Below are 25,181 nucleotides of genomic sequence, written 5' to 3'. Positions count from 1 at the left end.
GACTGATTAGGGATAGTCAACATGGCTTTGTGCATGGGAAATCTTGTCTCACAAACTTGATTGAGTGTTTTGAAGAAGTATCAAAGAGGATTGATGAGGGCAGGGCTGTAGACGTGATCTATATGGACTTCTGTAAGGCATCGACAAGGTTCCCCATGGGAGACTGGTTAGCAAGGTTAGATCTCATGGAATACAGGGAAAACTAGCCATTTGGATACAGAACTGGCTCAAAGCTGACAGAGGGTGGTGGTGGGGGGTTGTTTTTCAGACTGGAGGCTTGTGACCAGTGGAGTGCCACAAGGATCAGTTACATCATTTACATAAATGATTTGGACGTGAGCATAAGAGGTATAGTTAGTAAGTTTGCAGATGACACCAAAATTGAAGGTGTCATGGACAGCGAAGAAGGTTACCTCAGATTACAATGGGATCTTGATCAGATGGGCCAGTGGGCTGAGAAGTGGCAGATGGAGTTTAATTTGGATAAATGCGAAGTGCTGCGTTTTGGGAAAACATCTTTGCAGAACTTATACACTTAATGGTAAGGTCCTAGGGAGTGTTGCTGAACAAAGAGAGCTTGGAGTGCAGGTTCATAGCTCCTTGAAAGTGGAGGCGCAGGTAGATAGGATGGTGAAGAAGGCATTTGGTATGCTTTCCTTCTTTGGTCAGAGAATTGAATATAGGAATTGGGAGGTAATGTTGTAGCTGTACAGGACATTGGTTAGGCCACTGTTGGAATATTGTATGCAATTCTGGTCTCCTTCTGGAGGACTTGAGCTGTAAGGAGAGGCTGAACAGGCTGGGGCTGTTTTCCCTGGAGCGGCGGAGGCTGAGGGTTGACCTTGTAGAAGCATATAAAATCATGAGGGGCATGGATAAGATAAATGGACAAGGTTTTTCCCCTGGGGTGAGGAAGTCAAGAACTAGAGGGCATAGGTTTAGGGTGAGAGGGGAAAGATATAAAAGAGACCTCAGGGGCGAAGTTTTCATGCAGATGGTGCTGTGTGTATGAAATGAGCTGCCAGAGGAAATGGTGGAGGCTAGTACGATTGCAACATTTAAAAGGTACTTTGATGGGTATATGAATAGGAAGGGTATGGAGGGACATGGGTCGGGTGCTGGCAAGTGGGACTAGATTGAGTTGGGATATCCGGTCAGCATGGATGAGTTGGACTGAAGTGTTTGTTTCCATGCTGTACATCTCTACGACTCTATGACTCTAATTTCCACCTTCGCATTGCTCTTCAAGCTTTCTATTTTATAGCCTTAAATGCTTCTCAGTAAAAGTATCCCAAGGAAGCAGTTACGGTTTGGGAGTGAATCTGCTGTTTGTGTTGATAGTTTGTGACTTCAAACTGAAAGGTGAGAGTGCTGAGTTATATGCAGCTCCAGAAAATGCCAGGTCTGTCAGTGATTTAGAGTCCACTGTGAATGAAACAAAACTATTTATTTGGCTACAATTGTATTTACAGAGAAAAAGAGCTCTGACAGGAGTCTGAGGGTGAAGAAGCAGTCACTTTTCAAACAGTTCAATCAAGTGGTCCTTGGAGCCTTGAATTTTTTCAAAGTGAATTATCCCATTGCTGTTTTTTTGGTACTGCTCTGATCTAGGCCTTTCGCCATGGCAATAGAGGCCATTTTTTATCCCTCCTAGAGGTCATCCCAGGCACTGGTCGTTTTCTATGAAGAGATCAGGAAAGATGAATGACAACACAGAATGGCACCTTCCTGTGTTTTGAGAGGATTGACATGGATTCTCCTTTATTGGTGTCATACACGATCTTGACATTAAAGTAGCAGAATGTCTTCCTGTTCATGTAGCTGACTAGCAGTTGTGTATGAAAACTCAAAGCACTGCGCTTGGCATTGATTGCAACCTCAGTCTTGCAGATGCCAATGTAAGAAGTCCAAGAACAGCAGGTGGCAATGGAGAGGGTGCTTAGCAAGGAGGAGAACTTGACCTGCTGAGTCGACCCTCTCTAGGAAAAAAGGGAGCAAGGGCCATCATGGAGATCCGGTCTTTGCTATCTCCAAAATTAACCTCATGGCCAATCCTGCACAAGCAATGTTCTAAAGACATGTTGGAATTGAGACAAAGCTAGACATGTAAAACAAGACTGCCCTCAACAACCATGGCTACAACTGCCAGTGGGTACCGTAACCCCAACCAATGCCTGGTCTTCCCCTCTCAGCAGACGATATGTTGGTTAGGTCTCCCACTGAGAACCAGATAGACTGTGTGGGAGGTTATTTCAGGAAGATGTTCAGTTTTACATAGGATGACAGGAACTCACCCAACAGGAAGGATGAAATTTAGCAAGGTTGAAGCATCATGCCCATTTGGCACAGGAATAGAGCTGTCAACAATTACTGAATATGTTTCTGAGAGCATCTTAGTGAGGGGCGTGAGCTGCTCTATGTCTCTTCCTTCATCCAGGTGTCTGCTTTAGGGTCAGACATTCCTTATCAGCGCTATATTGAGCTCTTCCTTTGTGTCCTCTATCACTTTTCATCATCTTGGGTTTTGGTAGGTCATGGGCCAGTCAATAGTCGAAGTAAAAGGGTTGAGTTTGCTCAGGATGTTGGGTTAAGTGTTCTAGAAAAGAGAGTTCTTGGAAAGCATGTATGGTGACTGCAATGAACAGTATGAGGTGGCTGAATAGACTCAGAAGGTTTTGCTGTGCATGCTCAAGGTGCAACACCTTAGAACTGTTTGAGCAGCAGGGAATCAGGCTGCTCTTTTACCCTTCCGCACCTTCACTGCTGTCGAGTTATAGAGCCATAGAGATGTACAGCACGGAATCAGACCCTTCGGTCCAACTTGTCCTTGCTGACCAGATATCCTAGCTGAAAAATGTGGTGCTGGAAAAACACAGCAGGCCAGGCAACATCCGAGGAGCAGGAGAATCGACTTTTCGGGCATAAGCCCTACTTCAGGCACACCAGCCTCATTCCTGAAGAAGGGCTTATGCTCGAAACGTCGATTCTCCTGCTCCTCGGATGCTGCCTGGCCTGCTGTGTTTTTCCAGCACCACATTTTTCAACTCTAGTCTCCAGCATCTGCAGTCCTCACTTTCTCCTACCTGGCCAGATATCCTAGCCTAATCTAGTCCCATTTGCCAGCACTTGGTCTTTAAACCCTTCTTATTCATACACCCATCCAGATGCTTTTTAAATGCTTCAATTGTAACATCCTCCATCACTTCCTCTGGCAGTTCATTCCATACACGCACCACCCTCTGTGTGAAAAAGTTGTCCCTTAGGTCCTTTTTAAAGTTTTCCCCTCTCACCCTAAACCTATGCCCTCTAGTTCTAGACTCCCTCACCCCAGAGAAAAGATCTTGTCCATTCACCCTATCCATGCCTGTCATGATTTTATAAACCTCTATAAGGTCACCCCTCAGCCTCGGATGCTTGAGGGAAAACAGTCCCAGCCTATACAGCCTCTCCCTATAGCTCAAATCCTTGTAAATCTTTTCCGAAACCTTTCAAGTTTCACAACGTCATTCCTGAAGGCTCCTGCCAACTGTTTCCAGTTGGTCTAGATGAGGCCTTGCTGACATGTCACATGACAAAAGAATCAGAGGTCCCACATCTCTGGGAACTGCACTCGCCCCAGTGGGAGAATAGGGGAGGGTACGCATGCAGATCACCAGCTTTGGTGACAAAGATGTTTACAGCCAACCAACAATGCCCAAGGATGACCTTCAATCTGCTACTGTTATGGGCAGTGGACTGACTGGAGGAGATGTCTCAACTTAATTTCAAAGATGGTCATTGGTGAATTGTTGGACAGCAAGAGGGAGGGAGGAAGTGAGGATTGCAGATGTTGGAGAGTCAGAGTTGTAAAGTGTGGTGCGGGAAAAGCACAGCAGGTCAGGCAGCATCCGAGGAGCAGGTGAGTCAGCGTTTTGGGCATAAGCCCTTTAGAGCAAGAACACAGCTTGTTTCCTCTCTCACTAGATTAGATTACTTACAGTGTGGAAACAGGCCCTTCAGTCCAACAAGTCCACACCGACCCTCCGAAGAGCAACCCACCCAGACCCATTCCCCTACACCTAACACTACTGACAATTTAACATGGTCAATTCACCTGACCTGCACATCTTTAGACTGTGGGAGGAAACCGGAGCACACCCACATAGACACGGGGAGAATGTGCAAACTCCACACAAGACCATTGCCCGAGGTGGGAATTGAACCCAGGTCCTGGTGCTAACCACTGTGCCACTGTGCTGCCCAAGTTCCAATGAAGATTACAATGACTGTGGGTACTGTGGGCCTGGTGAGCCACAGAATAGTGATGAAAGATGACCGCCCCATAAAAATTCCTTAAACCTGAGTCCCATCCCATTGCTGGTAGGAAGACCTGGAACTACCTAAAAACGGCTTTGAAGTAGGGGCATCTGAAGTCATGAAATCTATACACCTACCCCATAGTCCTCAGGAGGAAGCAAGACAGAAAAACTGAGAATCTGTGTTGACTACTGGACACTTAAAAACTCACATGGATGGTTAGCCTTTATCGAGGATTAAAGAAACTTTTTAAGTTCTCACAGGTGTAAAGTGTACTCGCAGTCTTGATTTAATCCATGCTTATAATCAGCTATCCATCTCCGAACAAGATAGAGAAAGCAATTTTTGAGAAGATTTGTAGCTCAGGTTGAGGTTCAGGATGTAAGTTTGCTCACTGAGCTGGAACGTTTGGTCTCAGACGTTTCATCACCATGCTCGGTAACATCATCAGTGAGCTTCCGTTGAACCGCTGCTGTTCTGTCCTGCTTTCTATTCATGTGTCTTGGTCTGTTAAGACATTGATTTGGAACTCCATCAATAAACACATCGGTTTGGACCCCACTTACCAATGTCTGAGAAAAAGAACCGGAGATGATTTCACCCACTTTAACAGGACCAAGACACATAAATGGAAAACAGAACACCCTGCACTCACTGATAATGTTACCTGGCATGGTGACGAAACATCTGAGAACAAACCTACCAGCTCAACAACCTGAAGATAATGAAAATATAGCATTCTGAATAGACACCTTTACAAATATGCCTATTTGGCCTCTGTAATGCCCCTGCCACCCTCATGTGTGTGATGCATAAAGCTTTGGTGACATTATATTTTGGTGTATCTGGATGACATTCCCACCTTCAGCCTGACATTCAAAGAAACCCTTGCAAGTCTAGACACCATCTTGGTGCTTGTCACAACCCAAGATGAAATTAAACCGGAGAGATGCCACCTCTTCTGGGCAAGGATATGGTACCTTGGGTATTTCATTACTGAGGAAGGCTAACTTCGTACATCCAGAGGGTAGTGGGCGGCATGACTACTTGGCATCTCTGAAATCAGAATGAATTCATGTCCATGCCAGTCATCAAGGACCCACCTACTCTAATCCCATTTTCTAGAATGTGGCCTGTGGCCTTGAACGTGGTGTTGCCTCTAGTTTTCTTTCTGGTTAGATCGGACTCAGTGGTCCATGAGCGGTTGTGAATTCGGGATTGGAAGTCAATGCCACCATCGGCACACCAACTCCAATTTCCTCGTGTGGAATATCAGATGGCTGTGCATGTGTTTAGATCATCAGAAACATTGCATGTGTGCTCTGGTTTTTTCAAGTGTTTATCAAAATGTTTCTTGAATAAGGAATGAAACCACCCAATGAGGCACTGAGTTCTAGATTAACTCTCACCCACCACCCCATCCTCTGGGTCAATTTTTAAATAATTAAATTCACTCTAAACCTACTGCCCCTTAATGTAAATCAATGTCCCCTGGTTACTGACCCTTGTCATAAAAGGAATTGTTTCCTTCTATCTACTGTATCTCTGCCTCTCATAATGTTGTACACCTCAATCAACTTTGAGGGATCGATAGGGCATGGTCCATAAAAATCCCTCTGTTCCTCCACACTGCCAGGAATCCTACCTCTAACCCTGTATTCTGTACTCAAATTTGACCTTCCAAAATGAATCGCTTCACACTTTTCCAGGTTGAACATCCATCTGCCCAGCTCTGCATCCTGTCAATGTCCCGATGCAACCTGCACCAGCCCTCTACACTATTCCACCACTCCACCAACCTTCATATTATCGGTAAACTTACTAAGCCACCCTTCCACTTCCTCATCCAAGTCACTTTTAAGAATCACAAACTGAATATGTTTAGTTAAAACATGCAAGATTTATTTTTATGAATTAAATGTATTTTTGCAATAAATTTTAAAACATTACTCTAATTTTAAGCCAACCTGAAAATCACTTGCTTCTTCTTTGTTTTAAAAGCAAGCAAAATATTTACTTTTCCTTAATGCAGCATTAAAATGGAGAAAAAACTATTTATGCACCATTCAGCTCTCTACCTTGTTCGTGGAGCTACTTTAGTCAGTCTTTCTGAATAGACCAGTTTAAATCCGTAAACTACTGGTGCATAAGGAGGCAACAAAAAGTATTGGAACTTGCATCAATATACCAGGAGGTCATCATCAAATAATATCTGTGATTGGCTGAAACCAATGGAGAAACAAAACCAATAAGGACATGGTCCTTTATCACATTGGAACTCTGCTTTGGATGATTGTCACTTTACATGTGTCAAAGTGAATAAAAGTTAAACGATCATGAAACCAAAGGATAAATCAAACAGGAACAGAGAGAATGGCGACACGGTGGCTCAGTGGTTAGCACTGTTGCCTCACAGCGCCAAGGACCTGGGTTCAATTCCAGCCTCAGGTAACTGGCTGTGTGGAGTTTGCACATTCTCCCCATGTTAATGTGGGTTTCCTCCAGGTGCTCTGGTTTCCTCCCACTGTGCAAGTTAGGTGAATTGGCCATGCTAAATTGCCCATAGTGTTCAGGGATGTGTAGGTTAGGTGCATTAGTTAGAGATAAATGTAGAGGAATGGGTCTGGGTAGGTTACTCTTCAGAGGGCTGGTGTGGACTTGTTGGACCAAACAGCCTATTTCCAAACTATAGGGGTTCTATGATTCTTTGATGAGAATTTGCTGGAGCAACTCGACAGTCTTTGGAGAGAGAATCAGAGTTATTTTTCATGTCCAGTATAAGTCTTCTTCAGAAACATTAAGGCAAAAGTGGGGACTGCAGATGCTGGAGATTAGGGTCAAGAGCGTGGTGCTGGAAAAGCACAGCAGGTCAGGCAGCATCTGAGGAGCAGGAGAATTGACGTTTCAGGCAAAAACCTTTCATCAGGAAACATTAACTCTGCTTACCTCTCATGTTCATTTCAGATTTCCAGCATCCGCAGTTTTTATTAAGATTCTTGATAGGATAGATGTTGAGAAAATGTTTCCACTGTGGGGGAATGTCAAACTTGTTACAGGGGATTCACATTTAAAACTGAGATTCAAAGGAACATCTTTTTCAAAAGGCACTGAATCATTGGAATTCTCTACCAAGAGTGTCACGAGGGCTAGGTCATGCAAATATTTGAAGAGGAGATAGAAAGATTTTTGAAGTTTTAGGGAGTTGTGGGTTATAATGAACTGGCATGAAAGAGGAATTGAATCCCGAGACAGGTCAGCCATGGCCTTGCTGTGTTGTTGTGAGGCTGAAGGGACTACTCCTGCTCCATTTCTCACGTTCTTATGTTTGGGAGGTATTGTTGAAGAAACCTTAGTGAGTTGTGACATTGCATCCTATTAATAATATGAACTGGTCTTTGTACTGAAAGAGTCAAATAGTGTGGTGCTGGAAAAGCACAGCAGGTCAGGCAGCTTCCAAGGAGCAGGACAGTCGATGTTTCGGGCATAAGTCCTTCATCAGGAATGCATGAAAGTACAAACAAAAGTTTAAAAAGTGTATTGAAGTTTCAATTCTTACTGTTAAATGTTTTCATAAATTTTAAATACACAAATTCTTCTATTTTGCTTTGATTGTTGTTCTCAAACCTGTTATACCTCAAAGTCTTCCTAGTTCTGATGAAAAATCATTGACCTGGAAGGCGAAATTTATTTCTCTGTCCCCAAATGCTGTCTGATTTGCTGAATATCTCCAATACTTCCTGTTTTCTTTGCACAAATCTTATTCCAGGTTACCTAGGGTATCTTAGCAGTGAATACTCAGATAGTTTCCAGCTGCTATACCACTGGCAAAATCAAATGTGTTGGGAACTAAATCGACAGGCAGTTAACAAGAAGGCTTAAAAAGTACAATGAAATCTGGGGAAATGATTTAATGGTGCAGAAATTGGAGAAACAACTTCCATCCAAATTTACCCACTAAGATGTCTCCTAGAACAGTTAACAGCTAACACTGAGGAAATAGTGTTTGAGATTGCGAATAAACCTCCATCAAACAGACCACGAAATACTAACTTGTCCATAGATACGTTCTCAAGACTTATCAACATGTGGGGGTTTGCTGGGGTTTTGGATTGTGTAGGGGATTAGGTTAGTTAGCAGGAGAAGGAATCAAAAGTAAATGTAATTTCGAATATGCTGATGAGAAATATGGATTTTGTAATACCATGGCCAAATGTTGCTGTCCTTCATGCCGAGAATGTAATCAACAACAGTCAAGTATTTTAAATTTTTATAAAATATTTTATGGGGTCACAGGGAAAGAGAAAATGCAGTCACAATAGATAAAATACATTACACAGTGAGCTCTATCCTCCAGATGCTTCCCTCTTTATCTCCTTTCAGTACAGTGGTCTTGCTTTTAAGTTAAAAGGCCAATACATCATCATGTCCTTTGCCATAACTCTTGACATAAATGAGATTTTATAAACTCAGCATACCAAGATTGCAAAAATCTCCCTAGCATGGGTCTTGGAAGATAATAAACTAATCTTCCATTCCAAAGACTAAGCATACAGATAGGATAAGGATTAACTATCTTAGACTATTTTATGTAGCAATTACAGCCATAAAGATATTGCCTGTCATCTACATTTGAAGACGTTTTAATTCCAAATATTGTTTTTGTATATTTTCCTAATCATATTCTCCAACATGTTGGATGACCAGAACTACAGGGCTTCTATTTTCTTCTTACCTTCATTTGTTGGTCGTCTCCTAATCAATGGACTCTTTGGAGAATGAATCAGTATACACAATAATGTTTTCATTTTAGCTTTATGAAACATTCTTTTACCTAATTATTAACATGTATTCCTTATTTTGAAAACATTAATTTGTCATAACATTCTTGACCTCTCGTGAAAGGGACACAACTGTTAAACGCAATCTGATCAAGCAAATAGATCAGACAGGAACGATATCTATAGAATCTATAGAATTGCTACACAGTGTGGAAATCGTCCATTCGGCCCAACGAGTCCACACCGACCCTCCAAAGAGCTTCCCAATCAGACACATCCCTCTAGCCTATCCCTGTAACTCTGCATTTCCCAGGGCTAATGTGCCTAACCTCCACATCCCTGAACACTATGAGAAACTTAGCTAATCCACCTAACTTGCACATCGTTGGACTGTGGGAGGAAATACATGCAGTCACGGGGAGAATGTGAAAACTCCACACCTGAGAGTGGAATCAAAACTGGAACCCTGGCACTCTGAGGTAATTGTGCTAACCACTGAGCCACCAGGCCATCACCTCTCTCAAATGTTGGCCTTAGTGCGTGGGAGACTATGTATAATAGTTCAAAGTTTGTGAGAAGATTTGTAGCTCAGGTGCTCGTTGTTGTGGTTCTGTTTGCCGAGCTGGGAATTTATGTATAATAGTAGGGAAGTTTTGCAACAACTGGACAGTTTGTTGGACTATTATATACAGTTTTGATCATCTTACTCAAGGAGAGATATACATATATAATCATCTGAATGATCATGAGATAGCTTTTGGAATAAAGGCTATTGTTTTATGAAGTTAAGATTCTGAGGGATCTTGACAGGGGGAATCCCCTTTAGCTTGTCAGAATGACTCTTGCTATTCTTGTTCTGAGTCTGCTATCAACTTTGGTTAAAAAAAAGCTTAAGAAATCTGTTTTCATAAATCCATCACTCTTTACACTGCTATGATGGTAGTCTATTATTTGTTTTCCTGAACAATTAATCAATATAGGCGTTCCACTTTAAATCGTTTAGCACCATGTCTTTGAGTAATTTAGTGGGCTCAATTTTCCAACTGATGTATCTCCAATCAATAGAGCAGAACTTTCAGCACTCTTCTTGGCAAAATAAAATGGATTGATAGGAAGAAGCTACTCCACTGTAACTCCCTCTAACCAATCCATCATTCCTCGTGGTGTTGGAGCTTGTGTGTAGGAATTTAAGCGATTGCCTTGCTATACCGTATGCCATCAGCAGTGGAGGAATGGTTGACTGGGGATTTAAAATACACCAGTGATATGTATTCCAGGAACCACAGTACTGTCCAAGGGGTTTAAAATGGAATGCATTGGCTCTGTGATTAATTGTGTTTGGGGAATCTTGTATACAGGGATTTGTAGGAGTGCATTTATATGTGTTGCTAGTTATCTGAGAATTGTGGTCTGGCGGAATTAAACGATACATTAATATATATGTAATGTTCCAAAGGAATTGGTGAGTTGGGGTTTAAAATGCAACATTTGCAATTTAGTAAACAGCATTTTGGGATGTTTTGAACAGGGAATTAGGACTGCACCATGCTATGCGTTACACACCCTCTGGGGCCTGTAGTGTGCTGACTTAAATAGTTCACTGCAAAATTTATTAAATACAATTAGCATTAATCCAACTGTTTGTGTGCAGGGATTTGAATTTTGTGCTTGTTATATGATATGATAGTAGTTTGCTCTCTAACAATTGTATTAGTAAGTCTAACCATTTTTCTGATGTTTGTTCTGTGCATTTTGTGTTAACACTCTGAGTATTTATTGGGCAAACTTTAATTTTCAGTCATGGTTTATGCTTTATAATCCCTTAACCTCAAAGCAATCAGAACACAGAGTTCAGTCTACACATCAACCAATTGTGATTTGACAGTTTAATTATGTACAAATAATAATATACTACCATTAACTTTGCCATGATGTTATCTCAGGTCATTTTATGCATATATAAAAATTTATACATGCAAATGTTGCTAATGGAATTAAGGAAGAGACTGAGTAAACTTGTTCCATAGAGCAATATAGTATCCAAAAATGGCTTGATGTTGACATCGAATATTGAATGGGAAGTGTTCATGTTGGAGTTACCAGGGGGAAATGCGGAGACAAAAATATGACAGAAAATCACGACAACCTGAGTGACATTTGTGGGCGTAAAGTGCAAAGCAAGATTTCTAATAATTTATGGACAATATTGAATGATTAGATTTAGTAACACGGAAGTATTTTGTTTATAGTCCCACTAACCTTTTAACAGTTTGCCCTGTGAAGAGGAATTGGTAAGATCAGAATAAACAGTGCAATGGTAATTTTGCAAAGCAGAGCTTCCTTGGCAGTTAGTGTAAGTCAGAGAATTAAAGCTGTTGTGGGGGAGAAATGCGTTTGTGTTGCATCACCAAATTTCTCCAGAGCAGGGAGGGTAGGGGTGGTTATATCATTAAGGAGTGCCATATGACGATGATGGGTACTGGCCCACCATGCAGTCTGCCCTGAGTGGCATTGTCACTTGAATGAATTTCTCCAACTCAACAGTAATTCTTGATGTTTCTTGACTTTTTGTCGTTTGTCAGTGGACAAACAGAAGAGCCATTTCCTTGTGAACTATGAAGGGTTGTTTATTCTCAACACATCTCTCATCCTCAAAGATCTTTTCATCTCCATTGGAATAGCAAACCTGTTGGACTGGCAGTTCTCAATTGAAATTAAGGACTTAGGTTTCCATTAAATTTTAGTTAAATGTGTAAAAAGCAGGACTGTTGTGGATCTGGTGAAAATATCAAATGGACACAGGTGAATCTTTCTTTTATTCACTTCAGCTGGGCTGGCATTTATTGGCCATTCCTAGTTTGCCAGAAGAAGGTGGTGGTGAGTTGCATTCTTGAATCACTGCAGCCCATTTGGTGTAAGTAGAGCCACAATGTCATTAGTGATGGAGTTGACCCGCATCTTTACCCAGGTACACTGAATTAGGTGTTGTCAAAACATCTTTATTGAATGCTGATTTGTAGATTAAGGTTGATTGGAATGAATACAGATTGAGGTGTTTCAAATTCTCCCCGTGTCTGCGTGGGCTTCCTTCGGTTTCCTCCCACGGTCCAAAGATGTGCAGGTTAGGTGGATTGGCCATGCTAAATTGCTCAGGGTGCCTGGGGATATGTGAGTTGGGTGGTCTAGACATGGGAAATGCAGGGTTACAGGGATAGGGTTGGGGGGGGAGCGGATTTGGGAGGGATGCTCTTTGGAGGGTCAGTGTAGACTCGATGGGTCAAATGGCCTGCTTCCATGCTGGAGGGACTCTATAAAATTAAAAAAAACTCATGTTGAATGGTGGGACTCTCACCATCCAGGGGACAGATAAAGACTGTCCAGCTCATTCGATTAGGCATTTGTCCTACAGGTTGGATGTTGCAACTTTTATTTTTGATCTGAGTTGCAAAATGCTTTAAATCCAGTATTATTACCTTTGAATCATAAACAAAAGTTTCCTTTGTGTATATTCATGCTCCTCAGTGAAATTTGCTTCGTTTAAGCACTTATATCTAAGTTTGGGTGAACCCTTGACACAAAGTATTACCAGATTATTTAAGGAAGGTAAAGCAGTGTTCAATTTACGATGGTGTATGTGTTCATAGATCTCTTCAAAGGAAGTTTCAGCCTGTTGACGAGTGAAAACAATATTCCCATTGGATGTCACACAAGGTAAGAGAAACATCCGAGATAATCTGCTAGGCAGCAGTAATCTTAAAAGTCTATGTGTCTGGAGTAGGCGGAACCTGCCCCAGCAGAAATGGAATCTGAGATATTCTGTTTATTTATTTTAATTAAGGGCAGCTTGACTGAGTTTTTCACAAATGTATGATTTGTGGGAAATAGAGGATTCACCTTTACTTACAGGGGCACTCATTACACAGACTGGCATCAGAGTGGGAGAGCTCGAAGATTAGGATGATGGACTCGAGTAGGCTGAACAAACTTTTGATTTCAACCTTTCATTTCGTAAACATAGTGAAGAGGCAGGACACAGGAGGCTGTTTTACTGACAGCCAGGAACATTTCTGTTCAATTCTTTTATGCAAACAAGTTGTGGGTAAAATGAGCCATCCCGACTACAGTCTGGCAAATCCCAATAAGTTTGCATTATAGCTGTGATCCACATTCAATCAAAGAGAAGATCATGGTTTTAGATGAGAAATTACTGTGTTAAAGTTTGATTGGCTTCACCCGGAATTTCAGTTCAGAACAAAACCTGGAATTCACCCTATGCTCTCTGCTACTAAATTCTTTTCTTGCATATAGCATACCGTTATATTGCATACTAATGTCATTTGTTCATAGGCATCTTTTTAAGTGTTTCTGTTTTATTGTGTGGCAATAGCAGTTTTTTTGCTCCGATCTGTGGTGGGCTTCAAAGGGATATTAATGAGTTGCCGTCAGTGCACTTTACTAGGATTCATCTGTAGACACCGTGCATTAGGATTCATCCATGGACTCTGCATTAGCACTCTGTGTAATCAAATGCCTGCAAATATTGAGGGAACAAATCGTTAGTGTTTAAAAATGGAAATTCATGCTAAATGTGACTTTAATTACAAAATGAAACAACGCAAATTTAAAGCTGTATCCAATTTTTAAAGAAAATAAATTTCAATAATTTACTGATAAGCAGAGGCTTCTGTGAAGTGCACTTCTGTGTTGTGGAGCCTCCCAATTAGGAAATCATCACCTGGGAGATGCCATTGCTTCTCCTTCATGCAATGCATTCTGGGTAAATGTACGCAGTGCTATCACAAAGTGCGTTCTGGGTAATTGTTACTCATAACATCACAATTATGTGCATTTTATTTTATAATTTGATTTTACTTTTACAATTTTTCCATTGTATAGTTGTAGCCGACAAAAATAGACCTCTTTTTAAAGCCATATTTTCCTAATTATTGCAATCAGTGGACACAATTTTCATTAAAATGGCAAACACTAGTGGGATTGTATGGAGCATTGAAGCCTCTCCCTTGTCGTAGGCGAAGTAAAAGCTCCATTCACTTTTTTTGTACTCTCTCGGGTAATCTGTCGCTTCTCTCTGATTGGCTCGCGTTTTCTCTAATAGGCTACTTAGTGTTGCTGGGAGAGCGTCTTCTCAATGGTCGGAGATTATGTAGCAATAAATGGGCTCCAGGTGAGAGATATTAGCCAAGTCACCCGTCAACAATGATAATTCTGTCCAATTATTCTATAAATGGAGAAGCGTTTGGCATCTTAATACTTTGGTTAATCTCCCTCACCTGGAACCTATTTATCGTTACACGACGACATCAATCAAATAATGCTTACCCTGCAACACAAGCCCATCTATTATAATCCTCCATGTTTGATTTTCTTTTAATTTATTTCGCTTAAGTGTTTTTTTAGCTTCCTTACGCCAGCCTAGTCAGCTCCCATTTGTTACTGTGCTAGCTTCCTTCAATCTGGTCCCAGCGCTAAAATAGAGCCGATCTGTTGGGAAAAAAATACGGCAAGGTAAATTAGAGAGAAGACAATAACTCAACGGGGTACTCAGAGTCCCTACAGCAAAGAAAAGACATTTTGGTAAGTTAAAAAATACGGTCCATCCCATTTCTATTTGCATTATGATACCTCGCTTTTAAAAAAAAGTATTTTCTTTCGAGTGATAGAGTCATACCGCACGGAAACAGATCCTTCAGTCCAACCAGTCCATGTCAAATGTAATCCCAAACTAAACCAGTCCCACCTGCGTGCTCCTGGCCCATATCCCTCCAAGCCTTTTCTAATCATGTACTTATCCAAATGTCTTTTAAACATTGTAGTTGTGCCCACATCCACCAATTCCTCAGGAAGTCCACTCCACATGCGGACCATCCTTTGTGTAAAATATTTGCCCCATGTCTTTTTTAAATCTCTCTCCTCCCACCTTAAAAATGCACCCTCTAGACTTGAAATCCCACATCCTAGGGAAAAGACAACTGCCATTAACTTTATCTATTAGTAGTCGAAAACATTGTGTCAGATTAATCGAATATTCTTAATCTTTATGCTTGAATTCATAAAATAAAGAATGATAAGAAATAGGAGCAAGCATAGGCCGTTCGGCCCCACGAGCCCATTCCACCATGCAATAGATCATGGCTGATCTCATGGCTGTGACCTTTAACTCTGCTTTCCCACCTGGTCTCCCACTTAAGCCTCTATTCCCTTGTAGTGGAATTCCATGTATCCTCAATTCAGGCACAATATCACTGACCATTGGTACTCGGAATGTAATACTGGTTAAATGTAGACATAATGTCAATGAGGGTTCGTAACCCTCAATGTAATACTTTGTCAAGGGAGACATGTTGTCACTGAGAATTGGTGCATCACGAAAACAAACAGAGAATGCTGCAGAAACTCAGCAGGTCCGGCAGCATCTGTGGGGAGCGAAACAGAGTAAATGTTTCTTGTCCAGTGTGACTCTTCTTCTGAAGGCTTTGAAGAAGAATCGTACTGTACCCGAAATGTTAAATTTGTTTCTCTCCTCACAGGTGCCTCAGACCTGCTGAGTTTCTCCAGCATTCCATGTATTTCAGATTTCCAGCATGCATAGCGTTTTGCTTTCACTCTATACGGAAATGTAGGGAGGGTGTAAGTATAGACCTCTGAAAATGTTGGCTTGTACAAGACATAGCGACGCAATTAGCGTGCGAGAAATTAAGAAAGCACTTTTTCCATTGCTTATTAACTTTAGAATGATGTCTTCCACTGTGCACTCAAACCTACTTTTTCATGTGAATTAATAAATGAAGCAATAGGTAGGCCTGGATTTCTAAGCAGCATTTCAGAGTACATTTGGCACAGGATTTAGATCTTATGCAACGCCTGCTGAGAGACAAATGAGCACAGACACTGTACCTCAGGAAGAAACTGAACGCAGAATAAAACACTCAAGAAATTGAGTTTGTTACATCTTCTGGGTTCCCATAAGTTAGAAATAATCACATATTAAACTTAAAATCCTGCAGTTTCATTGAGTACATTTCTTTCAACTCTGCATATGGCTGGTGCACTGATTGATACATTGTTACTCAGCACATGACTGTGGTGCAGCCATAAAATGTGAAACCTGGGATGCACAGCCTTGTAACAATTGGTTCCTATTCCTTTAGGTATCATTTTACAATATAACATTCCTCAAATCCCTCTTTCTGAAAAATATATATTTCTCAGCAGTTCAGGGGGAATGTGAAAAAGGAAATAAGACAATGGAGCTGTATAAAACATTAATAAGGCCACAGCTGGAGTACTGTGGGTAGTTCTGGTGAGCACTCTATGGGAGGGATGTGATTTCACTGGAGACAGTGCAGAGAAGATTCACCAAGGTGCTGCCTGGGCCGGAGCGATTTATGAAGAGAGACTAGATAGGTTGATGTTGTTTTACTTTGAGCTAAGAAAGTTGAAGGGGGAACTGACTGAGGTGAACAAAGTCCTGAAAGGCAGAGAATGGGTATGTAGGGAAAAACATTTCCCTTTAGTAGAGGGGTCAGTAACCAGGGTCACAGGTTTAATGTAATGGGCAGGTGGTTTCGAAGGGATTTAAGGAATACTTTTTCGTTCAGATAGTGATGAGTGGTAGAGGCAGGATCCATCCTGTAGGCAGTATTTAGGTGAGCACTTGAAACACTATAGCACACAAGGTTAAATATGCCGGAAGATGGGATTAGAATGGATAGGTCATTGATAACCGTTGCAGACATCTTGGGTCAAAGGGCTTTGTTTTGTGCTGTAAGAACTCCATGACTCTAAGAGAAGTGAAGAAAGATAATATGAGAAGAGACTGGTAGCCAGGATTAAAGACAATCCCAAAGGCTTCTATAGGCATATAAAAGGGTGCTGAGTGGTGCTAATTAGAAACCAAAAGGGATTTATGCATGGAGGTAAGGGGCATAGATAAGCTACTAAGTGAATATTTTGCATCTGCCATTAAGGAAAGAAGATGTCGCATAGGTACTGAAAACAACACAGAGATCACAGTGAGTCAGACAGCATCCTTGGAGAGAGACCAAGCTAATGTTTCAAGTCTGGATAACTAAGTGAAGTGTGGGTGAGGGCAGCATTTATGCCGTAGTTGGGAGGGGTGTGGCAGTGGAGTGCTGGTGGAAAAAAGATGTTGATAGCTCAGATTAAGTGATCGATTCTGGTGAAGAGGGTGATGGTTCAAACACTTGAAGGATATAAATTTGATAAGGGGGAGGGATTGGATGGACTGTTCTTATAGGAGAAAGGCATTGGCCATCATCTTCCAGTTTTCCTTAAGTCTAGCAATGGTGCTAGAGAATCGTTATACCCTTCAAAAATGGTGGAAAAATAAGCCCAACAGCTGCAAGAAAGTTTAACTTGGGGAGTGGGGACCTCTGAGCAGCAATAATTCAGGACAAACATAATAGCCACTTTTGTGAATGTAAGTTAACTAAGGAAAGCCAGCAATGGATTTGTTATGGGCAAATAATGTTTAACTCACTGGCTGGAACTTTGTGATGTGGTGACACAAAGATGTGCAGGTTAGGTGAATTGGCTGTGCTAAATTGCCCATAGCATTCAGGGATGTGTAGGTTAGGTGCATTAGTCAGAGTTAATGTAGAGTAATAGGGTAGGAGAATGGGCCTGGATGGGTTACACTTCAGAGGATCGGTGTGGACTTGTTGGGCCAGATGGACTGTTTCCATACTGTTGGGATTCTATGAAACCAGATTTGGCAGGGAGATAAGAGGCCTGCAATTTTAGTGGGTGGCATGGTGGCTCAGTGGTTAGCACTACTGCCTTACAGCACCAGGGACCCAGGTACAATTCCAGCCTTGGGTTACTGTCTGTGTGGAGTTTGCAGATTCTTCCTGTGTCTGCGTGGGTTTCTTCTGGGTGCTCCGGTTTCCTCCCACAATCCAAAGATGTGCAGGTTAGGTGAACTGGCCAAGTTAAATTGCCCATAGTGTCCAGGGATGTGTAGGTTAGTTGCATTAGTCAGGGGAAATGCAGAGTAATAGGGTAGGGGAATGGGTCTGGCTGGGATACTCTTTGAAAGTTCTTGTGGAGTTGTTGGGCCAAAGGGTCTGTTTCCACACTGTAGGGATTCAAATTCTAATTTACAAAAGGTTTATAAGGAAAACAATGTTGGTATGGTGCACACAGATATCCAAAATGCATTTGATAAAGTGTTGCACAACAGAATTGGGAGCACAGTTATAGTCATGAAATAAAAGTGACAGTGGCAACATAAAGTGGAAAGAAACAACAGTTAATAGATGTTTTTCTGTCTAGCCAGTGATTTCATATCAGCCTTTAGAGGCATAGATTGGAGAGACTATAAGGCAAGGTTGTGCCCAGCCTTGCATTTCCACATTTTGTGAGGATTCTCTTGATTGTCCAGAGTGCCTTTCTAAAGACCTGTGCGCCGTTGAGTAATAATTTTGAACCCATACCATTCAGCAAATCTTTTAAGTTCTCTGGAGATGTATTGGGTTCCATCATATGGTATAATATCTCCAGGAAGCCCTAGTTTTGTGAACATAACTTGTACAGCTGAGATGCTTGTTGTAGCTCTCAAATTGTTCACCTTTCAGATAAAAGAGAACCTTGCCTGGTAATCTGCAATTCTGAGATAGCATTCTTGATTGTCTGTGAACAAATCAGCTCTGATGTAGTCTGGGGGGTGGGGCGGGGTGATTGCTGGGGAGGGGTGAGGCATTAGTAACTATCACCTTACATTCTGCCATGTACTTCTGGTATGCCTTGCATATGAGCACCTATCTTTAGATGATTTCATAGATGACTACAGAGCTGATCTGACTCTGAGGTTACACCTTTCCATTCTCCTGTGGCTTTCAGGCCTTTTCCTGCCTTCCTTTGGGGTGTGGCCCCAGCTGGCAGAACAGCATCTCTCAGTGAGATGTTGTCTCTGATAGATCAGTGTTGCTGCTGCATTCCTGCCTCTGTTTGCTATATCTGATCAGACCATCCTTGAATCACTTGTTGAGAATCCATAACTCTTCATCTTCAATGGCTTCATCTCCAATTTAGCTTAATTTTGGTAAGGTTATGTTAACCAGCTGGTGGATTTTTGTACTGAGATCTTTTATCTCATGTTTCTCCTGCGGTCAGAAGCAAATTGAGCACCTGTTCATACCATCTCTCTTCCTGGCTTGTATTTCAGAGTGAAGTTATATCCCTGAAGTTTCAAGAGTAACCTTTACACTCTTAATGGAGTTTTACACAGATTTTGACTGTACATTTGCTGCAGTGAATGCATATCATTTATCACTGTGAACTTTCTCTCATTGTGATTCGGTTTATGGAATTTTCATGGAGTATGGGATTTTTGGCATCCATATCAAAGTGCAAATAATTCTCTTTCATCAATCTCTGTAACTCTGGAAATTACCTTCTTCTTACCCATTTCTTGGTGATTCCTTCCAACTTTCCTGTTAGTTCTCTTAGTACATTGTATGGGCAAAGGTACCATTGATTACATCATGCGATCAATAACAATATGATGGTCAATGTTTTCAAAGCACCCAATCTCTTTTCAAAACATTGGGATCAGTTCTTCCTTGTTCCTGATTGAATGGTGTTTTTCGTTGCATGCATAATCTTCCACTCTCAGTGCTGTCTCCTTCCCTTCATCAGTTAATGAGGTAATCTTCAGCGCTTTGTGAATGCTCATAATAGCAGGGCCATCTATTTCAGTGACGTTGAAAATACAACATTTCCTTTGTGTGTCCCTCTAATTGGAGTTGTTCTTGGCTGCAGAGTATCAGTTCTGCAGCTGGCATTAGCTTGGTTTCACAGCTGCTTTCCTTGAGTACCCGTTCACTTTAGCATTTTCGCAAAAGAGCTTCTGGCACAGTGTAGAATCTCTGCTCCCAGCTTAACCTTCCCATTATGGTTGTGCGTTAATTTCTCCACCTCATCCTCATCTGAATGGTTGTGTGAATTTCTTTTCTCTGGGGCTATCCTACCTGGATGCTTTATTCAATTATATGGTTAACCATTGCTAAACAGAAACAAAAAGTCAAAGCTTTTCATCCTGCGGATATTCCAAAATGCAAAAATCACCTGTGACCAAAGGGACGTCATTTGATTTGAGATGCAGCAAGAAAACTTAACTGTCAATCTTAATTCTCAGACCAGACAGATAGACTCTGATTGGTCAAGTTGTTACCATGTGAAAACACCAGAGAATGGAAGTCCCCATGACCTCTTTGCTTTTCAATGACAAAGGTGCAATGTTTCTATGATTTCCCCAAAAAACCCCAAGATCCCATCTATAAATTTATGTCGCTTCTAGCACATGCAAACACATCATTCTGTGAACCCAACTGATTATGTTAAATTGATTTCAGGTATAATTCCTAGCACAGTCTGGATTACTTTAATAAGTGATGTCAAGTAGGAGAATCACATCGAATTGGGGACATAGTATTCTGAGGCTGGCAGAAATAGACAGGTTGAGGTAGATCGAAACCACTGAATGGACATGGTGCTGTAGTGAGATTTGCAGTCCATGAGCAGTGGCAAGGTGAGAGTGAGTAGTGGTAACCCTGTCAATATGAGGGAGATAAATTAGTGGAGCATACACTTGTTGTTATGGATGATTTCAACTTTCTCAATATCGACTGGAACCTCCTAAGTGCAGATGGTTTGGAGGGAGCCGTTTTTGTCAGGTGTGTTCAAGAGGGTTTCCTTACTCAGTATGCAGACAGACCAACGAGGGGAGAGGCCATTTTGGATTTGGTGCTCTGCAAAGAGCCAGGACAGATGTCAGATTCCGCGGTGGGAGAGCACTTTGGTGAAAGTGATCACAACTGCCTCACATTTAGCATAGAGGTAAAAACAATGACTGCAGATGCTGGAAACCAGATTCTGGATCAGTGGTGCTGGAAGAGCTCAGCAATTCAGGCAGCATCTGACGAGGAGCAAAATCGACGTTTCGGGCAAAAGCCCTTCATCAGGAATAAAGGCAGAGAGCCTGAGCCTGGAGAGTTAAGCTAGAGGAGGGTGGGGGTGGGGAGAAAGTAGCATAGAGTACAATAGGTGAGTGGGGGAGGAAATGAAGGTGATAGGTCAGGGAGGAGAGGGTGGAGTGGATAGGTGGAAAAGGAGCTAGGCAGGTCGGACAAGTCCGGACAAGTCAAGGGGACAGTGCGGAGCTGGAAGTTTGAAACTAGGATGAGGTGGGGGAAGGGGAAATGAGGAAGCTGTTGAAGTCCACATTGATGCCCTGGGGTTGAAGTGTTCCGAGGCGGAAGATGAGGCATTCTTCCTCCAGGCGTCTGGTGGTGAGGAGCGGCGGTGAAGGAGGACCAGGACCTCCAAATCCTCGGCAGAGTGGGAGGGGGAGTTGAAATGTTGGGCCACGGGGCGGTTTGGTTGATTGGTGCGGGTGTCTCGGAGATGTTCCCTAAAGCGCTCTGCTAGGAGGCGCCCAGTCTCCCCAATGTAGAGGAGACCGCATCGGGAGCAACGGATACAATAAATGATATTAGTGGATGTGCAGGTAAAACTTTGATGGATGTGGAAGGCTCCTTTAGGGCCTTGGATAGAGGTGAGGGAGGAGGTGTGGGCAGAGGTTTTACAGTTCCTGTGGTGGCAGGGGAAAGTGCCAGGATGGGAGGGTGGGTCGTAGGGGGGCGTGGACCTGACCAGGTAGTCATGGAGGGAACGGTCTTTGCGGAAGGCGGAAAGGGGTGGGGAGGAAAATATATCCCTGGTGGTGGGGTCTTTTTGGAGGTGGCGGAAATGTCGGCAAATGATTTGGTTTAAGTGGAGGTTTGTAGGGTGGAAGGTGAGCACCAGGGGCGTTCTGTCCTTGTTACGGTTGGAAGGGTGGGGTCTGAGGGCAGTGGTGCGGGATGTGGACGAGATGCGTTGGAGGGCATCTTTAACCACGTGGGAAGGGAAATTGCGGTCTCTAAAGAAGGAGGCCATCTGGTGTGTTCTATAGTGGAACTGGTCCTCCTGGGAGCAGATACGGCGGAGGCGGAGGAATTGGGAATACGGGATGGCATTTAGCTTATCTCTCCATGCTTCAGGCTCTCTGCCTTTATTCCTGATGAAGGGCTTTTGCCCGAAACGTCGATTTTGCTGCTCATCGGATGCTGCCTGAATTGCTGTGCTCTTCCAGCACCACTGATCCAGAATCACATTTAGCATAGCCTTGGAGAGTGAAAGGAGCAGTTACCGAGAAAAGATATTTAATTGCGGAAAAGGAAATTATGATGCTATCAGACAGGAGTTGGGAAGTACAGACTGGGAGCAATTGTTCCATAGAAATGGCACAACAGACGCGTGGAGACTATTTAAGGAGCAGTTGTTGCGAGTGATGCACAAATTTGTTCCTCTGAGACAGATAAGAAGGGGTAAGATTAAGGAACCTTTGATGATGAGAACAGAAGAACTTCTTGTCAAATGGAAGAAGGCAGCTTACATAAGGTGGAGGAAGCAAGGATCTAGCACAGCTTTAGAGGATTACAGGCTTACTAGAAAGGAGCTCAGAAATGGACTGAGGAGAGCCAGGAGGGGGCACGAAAAAGGCTTGGCAAGAAGGATTAGGTAGAACCCAAAGGCATTTTACACATATGTGAGGAATAAGAGAATGATCGGGGAGAAGGTAGGACTGATCAAGGATAGTGGAGGGAACTTGTGCATGGAGTATGAGCAGATAGGGGAAGCCCTAAATGAGTTTTTTGCTTCGGTTTTCACCAAGGAAAGGGAACTTGTTGTAAATGAAAACTTAGAGGAGCTGGGATACAGTCTTGATGAAGTTGATGTGCTAGAAATTTTGGAAAACATTACGATTGATAAGTCTCCAGTGCCACAGCAGATTTATCCTAGGCTGCTCCGGGAAGCGAGAAAGGAGGTTGCTAAGCCGGTGGCGAGGATATTTGCCTCTTCACTCTCCACAGGAGTCGTACACAGGATTGGAAGGAGGCAAATGTTGTTCCTCTTTTCAAGAAGGGTAATAAGGAAATCCCTGGCAATTACAGACCAGTCAGTCTTACGTCTGTGGTCAGCAAAGTTTTGGAAAGAATTCCGAGGGATTGGATTTATGACTATTTGGCAAAGCATAGTGTGACTAAAGGCAGTCAGCATGGCTTTGTGAGGGGCAAGTCATGCCTCACAATTTTATTGAGTTCTTTGAGGAGGTGTCAAGACAGGTCGATGACAGTCGAGCAGTAGGTGTAGGGACTTCAACAAGGCATTTGATAGGGTTCCCTATGGTCAGGAAGAATGGGAATACAGGGAGATTTGGATATCTGGATTCAGAATTGGCTGGCTGACAGAAGGCAGAGTGTGGTTGTTGATGGAAAGTATTCTGCCTGGAGGTCAGTGTTGAGTGGGGTCCCGCAGAGCTCTGTTCTTGGGCCTCTGCTCTTTGTAATTTTTATAAATGACTTGGATGAGGAGGTTGAGGGTTGGGTTAGTAAATTTGCAGATGAAGGTTGGAGGTGTCGTCGATAGTATAGAGGGCTACTGCAGACTGCAGTGTGACATAGACAGGATTCAGAGCTGGACTGAGAAATGGCAGATGGAGTTTAACCTGGATAAATGCGAAGTGATGCATTTTGGAAGGTCAAACTCGAATACTGAATACTGGATTAAAGACAGGATTCTTGGCAGTGTGGAGGAACAGAGGGATCTGGGTGTGCAAGTACATAGATCCCTCAAAGTTGCCACCCAAGTAGATAGAGTTGTTAAGAAAGCATATGGTGTTTTGGCTTTCATTAACAGGGGGATCGAGTTTAAGAGACACGAGGTTTTGCTGCAGCTCTACAAGTCCCTGGTGAGACCAGTTCTGGTCGCCCTACTATAGGAAAGATACAGAGGCTTTGGAGAGGGTGCAAAGAAGGTTTACCAGGATGCTGCCTGGACTGGAGGGCTTGCCTTATGGAGAAAGGTTGAATAAGCTTGGACTTTTCTCTCTGGAGAGAAGGAGGAAGAGAGGAGACCTGATTGAGGTGTACAAGATAATGAGTGGAATAGATAGAGCCAGGGCCGGATTGACTGGTACGAGGAGTCATAGTTTGAAGATATTAGGAGGAAGGTATAAAGGAGACGTCAGAGGTAGGTTCTTTACGCAGAGAGTAGTGAATGCATGGAATGCATTGCCAGCTGTGGTTGTGGAGCAGAGTCATTAGGGACATTTAAACGACTGCTGGACATGCACACGGATAGCAGTGAGTTGAGGGATGCTTAGGTTAAGTTACTATATTTTACATTAGGATTAAATCTCGGCACAACATTGTGGGCCAAAGGGCCTGTTCTGTGCCGTACTTTTCCATGTTCTTTGTTCTATACCTTTGTGGGGTGGCAAAAAGTCATTTTGGCACTGCTGGGATTTCCTTTAATCCTAGGACGTTGCGCTGACTTGGGTGCCTATCCCTCTCCAGGCTGGCTGCATTGGGTAGTGTGATCCTCTTTGCAGGTCTTTCTCAGCCAGCACCTCCAGGACCCTGGTAAGGAATCAGGGCGCCACCTTTCCTTTCTGGATCATTTTATCAGTTAAAATGATGGAGCAGCTGAGCGTGCAGATCAATTGCTGGCTTGCTGCTTGAGGTGCTGTGAAGCTGGGGTTCCAAATATGAACTTCCATCTCTCCTATTGCCCAGTTGCATGAGCAGGGTGCTATACAAGCATGTTGCATGATTAGTGAGCAAAGGGCGATTGCAAGGCAAACATTGGGGACATGGTAGATTATTATTCACCCTGAGTCTTACTAGCAAAAATGGAAAACCTAACCCATTGTTATTGGTACAGGTAGCGCCCGCTATCCAAAAGTAGAGGGTAACCTTTCATAAGCCAAAAATGGCATAAAGCGAAGGTGCATGATTTATATGGGAAAGGATATCGCTGTTTTTGTAAAAGTGAAAATCCTCTTCGGCTTCGCAAAACAGGTACTAATGTAGGTATTTTGTAAAAGCGAAATTGTATAAAGCGAACGTTCATAAAGCAGGGGATAGTGCACGTCATAATGGGGACTCTTATTTCCTTAGCAATAAAATAACAATAGATCAGAGGTTGATTCTAAACATCCAAAATATTAATATCAATGTT

The 25,181-nt window shown here is 42.6% G+C and overlaps 1 long non-coding RNA gene across 1 annotated transcript in view; it reads right to left on the bottom strand.

Annotated features, from left to right (window-relative positions):
- Positions 1 to 8,637: 8,637 nt before the first annotated feature.
- The window catches only part of LOC148147583 (uncharacterized), a 53,149-nt gene continuing 36,605 nt past the window's right edge, over positions 8,638 to 25,181 (bottom strand). The window contains exons 2-3 of the long non-coding RNA XR_015759682.1: positions 14,415 to 14,576; positions 8,638 to 13,605 (exon numbers count right to left, since the gene is read on the bottom strand). This is a non-coding gene — a long non-coding RNA (uncharacterized LOC148147583). The remainder of the gene's footprint in view (positions 13,606 to 14,414; positions 14,577 to 25,181) is intronic.

This window comes from Chiloscyllium plagiosum, unplaced genomic scaffold, assembly GCF_037043375.1.
Source record: "Chiloscyllium plagiosum isolate Xiang-an unplaced genomic scaffold, Cpla_swu_hap1 HiC_scaffold_16, whole genome shotgun sequence".
NCBI lineage: Eukaryota > Metazoa > Chordata > Chondrichthyes > Orectolobiformes > Hemiscylliidae > Chiloscyllium > Chiloscyllium plagiosum.
This window is presented reverse-complemented; position numbering and strand designations above follow the sequence as displayed.